The 9,544-nt window shown below is 39.4% G+C and overlaps 1 non-coding gene across 1 annotated transcript; it reads left to right on the plus strand.

The window, feature by feature from the left end:
* Positions 1 to 7,363: 7,363 nt before the first annotated feature.
* Positions 7,364 to 7,470, plus strand: LOC128292438 (small nucleolar RNA R71). Its single transcript, XR_008282423.1, has one exon. It is a non-coding gene; the product is annotated as a small nucleolar RNA R71 (small nucleolar RNA).
* The last annotated feature ends 2,074 nt before the right edge of the window (positions 7,471 to 9,544 follow it).

Here is a 9,544-nt window from a genome sequence, read left to right on the forward strand (position 1 = left end):
AAAGACCACCAGGAAATTTACTTAGTAATACCAAATCAAGAGAGCATGTCAAAGCGGTTACACTAAGGAGTGGTAAAGTGTTAGCGGAATCTGAAAAGAAGTTAGCACAAGAAGCCGTGGAAAGCGAAAGGAGGGAAGAAAAACCAGAAAATAGTGACAAACCAATGCCGGAGGAATATACACCACCGGTTCCATATCTAGCAAAATTAAAAAAAGATCGCATTGATACACAATTCGGTAAGTTTCTTGAACTTTTTAAGCAATTACATATCAACTTACCTTTTGTTGAAGCTATCTCACAGATGCCTACATACGCAAAATTTTTGAAAGAGCTTCTAACAAATAAAAGGAAGTTCGAAGACTTATCTACAGTAGAACTCAACGAGGAGTGCTCCACCATACTCCAAAATAAGTTGCCAACCAAACTAAAAGATCCAGGAAGTTTTACTATCCCTTGCGTAATTGGTAATCAGAATATTAAAAAAGCAGTAGCTGATTTAGGCACTAGTATTAATTTGATGCCATGTAAAATGTTCAAACAACTTGGTCTTGGGGAACCTAAACCTACTAGGATGAGATTCAATTAGCCGATAGATCTGTTAAATATCCTAGGGGTATTATAAAAGACGCACTCGTAAAAGTAGATAAATTTATATTCCCTGTTGATTTTGTTGTGCATGACATGGATGAAGATGTAGAAGTACCCTTAATTTTAGGGCGCCTATTCCTAGCCACTGCAAGAGCTGTGATTGACGTGGGTGATGGTAAATTGGTACTTAGAGTAGGTGACGAGGAGATGATCTTTAAAATTTACGATGCTATGAGATTCTCTAGGGAACAAGATGATTCATGTTATTTCATTGACTCTATTGATCATATTACTCAAGACTCTTTTTAGGAAATTGTACAAGAGGAGACGACAGAACCGTATCCAGCTCAAGACGAGGAGATAGGTGACGAATCTAATGACCATCCGTCAAGACAAGTAGAATATGAGGGTATTAAGATAAACGATGAACTTAAGCAAAAACCCTCTATTGTGGAACCTCCCAAACTGGAACTTAAACAATTACCAAACCATTTAGAATATGTATTCCTTGGAAATAATTCTACATTACCAGTTATTATTGCTTTTAATTTGCAACCCAAGGAGAAAGAGGAATTAATCCAAGTATTAAAAGAACATAAGAAGGCCATAGCATGGAAAATTTTTGACATCAAAGGAATCACTCCTTCTTTTTGCACCCACAAAATTTTGATGGAAAATGAATACAAACCGTATGTGCAAGCTAAAAGATGTCTGAACCCCAACATGAAGGAAGTTGTAAAGGCTGAGGTAATTAAACTTCTAGATGCCGGAATTATTTATCCTATTCCTGACAGTTCTTGGGTAAGTCCAGTGCAGGTTGTCCCCAAGAAAGGAGGCATGACGGTGTTGACTAGCGAGAAGAATGAATTAATCCCAACAAGAATGGTTACAAGGTGGAGAGTTTGCATAGACTACAAGAAACTGAATGACGCCACAAGAAAAGATCACTTCCCCTTACCATTCATTGACCAAATGTTAGAAAGATTATCCGGACACATGTATTACTACTTCCTAGACGGACTCTTGGGTTACTTTCAAATCCCAATAGCTCCTGAAGATCAAGAAAGACGACATTCACATGCCCATATGGTATGTTCACTTATCGTAGAACGCCTTTTGGATTATATAATGCCCTTACCACTTTTTAGCGCTGTATGATAGCCATATTCGATGAACTCGTGAAAGATATCATGGAAGTCTTCATGGATAATTTTTCGGTATTTGGTAACTCTTCTCATCTCTGCCTTAAAAATTTAAAACAAGTTTTAATAAGATGTGAGGAAACAAACCTTGTGCTTAACTGGGAGAAATGTCACTTCATGGTTCAAGAAGGTATTGTACTAGGGCATAAAATTTCTAGTAAAGTGATTAAGGTGGATAAATCTAAAATAGAAACAATCAAAAAATTACCACCCCCTAGTTCAGTTAAGGCTATTAGAAGCTTTTTAGGACATGCTGGTTTTTATAGAAGAGTTATTAAGGATTTTTCTAAAATAGCTAAGCCTTTGACTAAATTGCTAGAAAAAAATATACCTTTTAACTTCGATCAGGAATGTTTAGAAGCATTTAATACTTTAAAGGATAAATTAATTAATGCTCCAATCATAATTGCACCTGATTGGAACTTTCCATTTGAACTAATGTGTAATGCGAGTGATTTTATAGTAGGTGCAATATTGGGACAGTGAAGAGACAAGCATTTTCAACCAATCTATTACGCCAGCAAAACCTTAACGGCTGCACAAGAAAACTATACTACTACGGAAAAAGAGTTGCTAGCTGTGGAATTCGACTTGGAAATTCAGGACAAGAAAGGAGCTGAAAATCTAGAGGCTAATCATCTGTCCAGGCTCGAGAAATCCAATACCAGAGAACTAGATGACGTGGAAATAAATGATTCGTTCCCTGAAGAACAATTTTTCGCTATATCTAACTCCGAGGTACCTTGGTTTGCAGACATCACGAATTTTTTAGCTTCAAACATTATCCCAAAAGGGTTAACACACCAGCAAAAGAAGTGATTCTTTAATGATGTGAAAAACTACTTTTGGGATGATTCATTTCTGTTTCACAGATGTGCAGATCAAGTCATCAGAAGATGTGTTACAGGATCAGAAATATCAAAAATATTGGAACACTACCACTCAGGGCCAGCCGGATGACACTATAGTGGAACTAAGAGCCCACATAAAATACTTGAATCAGGTTTTTATTGGCCTTCGTTATTCAAAGACGCTATCAGGTATGTTACTTAATGTGACAAATGCCAACGGACAGGTAACATATCTAAAAGTGATGAAATGCCTCAAACCTATATGCTTTCTTGTGAAATATTTGACGTTTGGGGTATCGATTTCATGGGCCCATTCCCCAGTTCATTCGGAAATAAATACATCTTAGTAGCAGTTGACTACATGTCCAAATGGGTAGAATCCCAAGCTCTACCTACTAATGATGCTAGAGTGGTAGTGCGTTTCCTTAAAAACTTTTTTTGAGATTCGGAACACCTAGAGCAATTATCAGTGACAGGGGCACTCATTTTTATAATGCCCAATTTGAAAAAACCCTTAAGAAATACGGAGTTCATCATAGAATAGCCACCCCATACCATCCTCAAACTAATGGACAAGTTGAAGTAGCAAACCGAGAACTCAAACAGATCCTTGAAAAAATAGTCGAATCAAACAGAAAAGACTGGGCAACAAAAGTAGACGATGCCTTATGGGCTTACAAAACTACTTTTAAGACTCCTATAGGGACATCACCTTATAGACTTGTTTATAGAAAAAGTTGTCATCTACCATTCGAACTAGAGCATAAAGCTTTTTGGGCTATTAAATTTCTAAACCTTGATCCCGAACTTGCAGGAAAAAAATAGGTTGATACAGCTGAACGAGCTAGATGAATTTGAGCCAATGCATATGAAAATTCACGCCTATACAAGGAAGCAACAAAGCGGCACCATAACGTTCTTTTAAAGCAACGGAAACAATTTAAAGTTGGAGATCTCGTCTTACTATACAACTCAAAACTCAAATTGTTTCCCGGGAAACTAAAATCACGATGGTCAGGACCTTTCGTAATTCAATCTGTTCATCCACATGGCACAATAGAGGTAAGTCACCCATCAAACGGTACTTTCAAAGTAAATGGACACCGTCTCAAACTTTATAATGGTGAGGATTTTAAAGTCGATGGAGAGGAGCTACGACTCCACAAACCGCCCTGAATATACCAACAAGGTAACAGTCGAGCTTAAACTATAAACAAGCGCTTCTCGGGAGGCAACCCGAGTACTAACGATTTTAAATTATTTTAAATGATTTTAAATTCAAGTTTTAAACATTTAGGTCACTAACAGGGTATTTGAAGCACAGGTTCCCAGCTTCATACGGTCGATAACACAGCCGTGCTTAAGGCCGTGTGACCAACACGGAGGGAAACACGGGCGTGAAAAAACAGAGTAAATGATTTCCCCAAAACACGGGATGCGATAAATCCCCATGGCCGTGGGTGAACTTGATAGGTGAACACAGGCGTGCCAGAGGCAAGGCTCGATTCTATTTCTTCAACACGGACTGGAGACACGCCTATGCCATGAAGCCGTGGACAACAATACACGGGCATGGTACCCTAACACACGGGTGTGGGAGAAGCGAACAAAGCTAGGTATGATCGTGGGACATGGCCATGTGCCACACACGCCCAAGACATACGGGTGTGGGATAGTAGCCGAGCACGACTTAAATCGCAAAATTAGAAAAACACGGGCTCACCTTCAGAGTACACGGGCGTAGCCCTAGGCCATGTGGCCCTCCCCTATATAAGCAAACCACTATTCATCTTCTTTCCCCTTTCAAAACCCTAGCCGAAATCTCCCCTTCTCCACTCCCTAATCCCTATTCGTCACCCTTTCCTCCAATTCCCCAACGGGCCCCAAGAAGAACTGTTTCAAATACTACGGGCCCGACCTTTAGCAGCGGATCGCTGTATCGACTAGGCTGCTGTCGAATAAGTCTAGTTGGCTGACGCGATTCAGGCTCCTCAACACCACGACCCAAGAATCATCCCTCACCCTCATTGGCTAGATGTCTCCACAAGGCATCTCGAGCATGCTTAGCATGAGAATGATCGAGAGGCACTGAGGAACCTACCCTCCCCAGTATCGTATCGCACAATCTACTGAGGAGGAGGCCCACGAGGAAATTCCTCATAATGTCCCCCCACAACACGAGGACCCACCAACTCAGCCACCACCACCCTCTCGTCCAGTTCATGCGGCGGCTTCATATGCTGACATCTCTGAGCGCCTCAACCGATTCGAGCATCAGTGTTTTCAACGATTTGACAACATTGATGCTACTCTACGGCAGAATTGTCAGCACCGCCACATCTCATCGCCAGTCCCACCTCGCGAACCATCCAGCGATGAAAGTGTCTCACGCCCGTGTCGAAGAAACAGAATCGAGCCTTGCCCCTGGCACGCCCCTGTTTTTCCAGTCCCACACCCGTGTTCACCTATCAAGTTCACCCACGGTCATGTCGCACGGCCATGGGGATTTATCGCATCCCGTGTTTTGGGGAAATCATGTCCTGCTTCCACACGGCCGTATTGCACGATCGTGTCTCTTCTCCTGTTTTGCCACGGCTTTAGGCACGCCCGTGTGCCTGGCCATGTGTGCTGAAAAACTTTGCAATTCAAAGATAAAGTTAATGATTTAAAGTGTTAGAAATTAAAAATAAAGAAATCAAAATATGTTAGTGCTCGGGTTGCCTCCTGAGAAGTGCTTATTTATAGTCTTAGCTCGACTTACCTCTCTAGTGAATGGTCAGGGTGGTTCGAGAAGTTTATACTCCTCATACCTGCTATCAATCTAATCAAAATAGGGTTTTAATCGGGTATTGTTTACCTTAAAAGTGTCGAACTTGGGGTGACTCACCTCCACCGTACCGAATGGAAAAATACTGAGTACCGTAAGAGGGATTTCCTCATTCGGTGTGGTAGTGACAATATGGGGATCTATGGCATCTAGTAAGACTTTATCGCCAACCTTAAATTGATGAGGAGACGTATCGGGCTTATTTTGGTGTAGTTTCGGTTTATCATGTGTTCTTAGTTTGTGTGCTCGCCATTCATCTAGCTTCTCTATCCGTAGCCTTCGTTCTTCATGAATGTGTCCTCTATCATTTCTAGAACATGGCTCGTGAACTTCTTTGCAGCTTAATCTATGCAAAGTCATATTGTCAGTTTTAGTAGATTGGTGTGGACTATTACCTTCAATGTTCGATGTGATGCCAGAATTACGAGCTTGAAGGGTGATCGTTTCTTCTCCCACACGAAGTGTACGCTCACCTGTACCAACATCAATAATTGTTTTAGCAGTTGCTAAAAAGGGCCTTCCTAAAATCAAAGGGGTGTTATTATCCTCATCTATGTCTAGAACATCGAAATTAACGGGAAATATGAACTTATCTACTTTCACGAGTACATCTTTAATAATACCCTTAGGGAATCCTATAGTTTTATCTGCCAATTGAATGCTCATCCCAGTCTGTTTAGGTTTCCCAAGATCTAGTTGCTTAAACATTTTGTAAGGCATGACGTTAATACTAGCCCCTAAATCAGCTAATGCATGACTTATATCTAAACTACTAATTAAACAAGGAATTGTAAAACTCCCTGGATCTTTCAATTTGTGGGGTAGCTTATTCTGCAGAATAGCTGAGCAAACTGCATTTTCGTCCAACTTCCGCTTATTTACTAAAAGCTCTTTTAAGAATTTCATTGCATTTGGCATTTGCGACAAAGCTTCAATAAACGGTAGGTTAATATGTAATTTTTTCAAAAGTTTCAGGAATTTATCGAATTGTTCATCTGAGCAGTCTTTCCTTCTCGCATTAGGGTATGGGACACGAGGTCTATATTCTTCATTCACCATTTTGTTATGACTTACCTCACTTTCACCTTTGCTCACCCTAGTTTCTTGCATCAATTCTAGCTCAGGTGCAATGAATCCTTCCTTATCTTGAGTACTAATTGCGTTGAGGTGTTCCCTTGGGTTAGGTTCAGTATTACTTGGTAAGTTACCTTGTGGTCGTTCGGAGATTAGTTTGGATAGCTAGACTATCTGAGTTTCGAGTCCTTGGATCGATGCTTGTTGATTTTTAAGTGCTGTCTCGGTATTTTGGAAACGGGTTTCTGACATTGATATGAATTTTGAGAGCATCTCCTCAAGGTTCAGTTTCTTCTCTTGTTGATAAGGTGGTTGTTGAAAACCCTGAGGATTTTGTGGCTTTTGATTCCCTTGACCTCCCCAGGAGAAATTTGGATGGTTCCTCCAACCTGCATTATAAGTATTACTGTATCAGTTATTTTGAGATCTAAAGTTATTGTTACCCATATAGTTGACTTGTTCCTCTTCAGTTATGGGATTGAAGGATTGATATTCTGTATGCACACCTCCTCCACTTGAGTCACACCTTATTACTAGATGTACCTACGTAGAACCAAGTAAAGCATCAATCTTTTTATTGAGAAGTTCTGCCTGATTTGACAGCATAGTAACTGAGTCGACGTTATAAACGCCAGCTATTTTTGTTGGCTTAGTCCTCATGACTTGCCACTGATAGTTATTCAGTGACATCTCTTCAATGAATTCATAAGCCTTTTCAGGTGTTTTGTTGTTGATGGTTCCACCAGCAGCTGCGTCAACCATTTGCCGAGTCGAGGGATTCAGTCCATTGTAGAATGTTTGTACTTGAAGCCAGAGCGGTAACCCATAGTGAGGGCACCTTCTCAGTAAGTCCTTGTATCTTTCCCATGCATCGTAAAGTGTTTCTAAATCCATCTGCATAAAAGAAGAGATATCATTTCGTAATTTAGCCGTTTTAGCCGGCAGAAAATATTTTAGTAAAAAATTTTCGGTCATTTGTTCCCAAGTAGTAATTGACCCTCGTGGTAATGAGTTCAACCGCTATTAGCTTTGTTCCTCAATGAAAAAGGAAATAACTGAAGATGAATGGAATCATCAGAAATGCCATTGATTTTAAATGTATCACAAAATTCCAGAAAGTTTGCTAAGTGAGCGTTGGGATTTTCATCCTGCAAACCATCAAACTGAACAAACTGCTATATCATTTGAATTGTGTTAGGTTTCAATTCAAAAGTATTTGCAGCTACAGCCGGTCTAACTATACTAGATTCAGTTCCTGTTAGAGAAGGTTTAGCATAATCATATATAGTACATGGAACAGGATTTTGATTAGACGCAATTGTAGGAGGTAGTTGATTGCCTTGGTTTTCAGTCATCTCGACGGTTGGAGGTTGAGTATCGTCTTCTTGCTCGTTCTCTATGTATCTTAAGCTGCGCCTTATTTCCTTTTGGTTTCTACGAACTGTGCGATCGATTTCTTCATCAAAAAGTAATGGTCCCGATGGGTTTCTTCTAGTTATAAACTATAAAAACTTGCCAAGAGAAAGAAAAAGTAAATTAATTAGTAATAAAAATAATAAAATTAAATTGCAAGAAAAATAAATGGCTAAAGTAATAAAAATTTAGCGTTTTTAATATTTTAGTTCCCCGGTAACGGCACCAAAAACTTGATCACGAGGTTTCGTGATAGGTTTTAAATATTTATAATTACTCGTTCTTGAACTAACTATTATCGCGATGTAGGCAAGTGTACCTATCGAACAGTAGTATAGTTTTAGCAAGACCAGATTTTCGAACCCAAAGAAACTAAAAGTACTAGTAATGACTGTCTTTTTATTATCTAGCCTAAGAATAAAAGGGATTTTATTTGTTTTAATTAACTAATTATCTAAACTAAGAACGCACAGAGAAAAGAATTGGGGAATTGCTTTTGGGAAAATCGATTGACTTGAGACAATACTTAAGGAAAAATCCACCTAGACTTTACTTGTTATTCTGGCTCCGAATCGGACGATTTATTCATTCAACTTGTTCCGTAGAGATCCCTAAGTTATGTTATTATCCCTAGTCAAGACTAATAACGTCTAATCCCTGAATTGAATAACCGAGACTTTTCTCTAATTAACACTCTAGGGTTGCATTAACTCAATCTGTAGATCCCTTTATTAGGTTTCACCCTAATCCAGCACAATCTTGTCACCCTATTTCTTAGCGCGCAATCAACCTGCTTAATTATGACAAAAGTACTCTTAGACAGGGTCTATTCCTCCTCTGAATAAAAGTATGTCTTGAATCAGTATCTTGGGATATCAAAACAAGAATTAAGAACACATAATTAAAAACAAGTTAAATATTTATCATACGATTCAGAAAATAATAACAAGATTTGTCTTAGGTTTCATTCCCCTTAGGTATTTAGGGGATTTAGTTCATAACTAAATAAGAAAACATCTTAGAAGAATAAAGAATACAAAACATAAAGAAAACCCAAAACTCCTGAAAGGAAACTGAGGAGAGATCTTCAGTCTTGCTGATGAATCCGGCTTTTGAGATGGATCAATCGGCTTCCTTGGGGTAATTCCTTACCCTCCTTCTCCGTCTCCCTTTTTTTCCTCTTCTAGGGTGTATTTATAGGCTTTGGAATGCCTAAAAGCCCTCAAAAGTGGCCTTTTCTGAATTGGACTTAACTTGGGCTCGGCAGGGACAAGCCCGTGTGCGTCGTGCTCCAATTTTGCCAGATTGCAATGGTCGTGTGGTCTGCCTGTGTGAGGAGGTCCAGGCCGTGTTGATTTTATACTTTGGCCTATTTTCTCCATTTTTGGCCCGTTTCTCATTCCTTTCGCTCTCCTATGCTCTCTTAAGTGTAAAACATGAAATTAAAGCATTAGGAGCATCGAATTCTCCAATTCTAATGGAAAATCATCCATAAAATGCGTTAAACATGGGGGAAAAATATGTGTAAATTATGATTTATGATTTGCTTTGGGTATGATGAATGTTCATTTGGTTCTGTCCGATGATG

This window comes from Gossypium arboreum, chromosome 4, assembly GCF_025698485.1.
Source record: "Gossypium arboreum isolate Shixiya-1 chromosome 4, ASM2569848v2, whole genome shotgun sequence".
NCBI lineage: Eukaryota > Viridiplantae > Streptophyta > Magnoliopsida > Malvales > Malvaceae > Gossypium > Gossypium arboreum.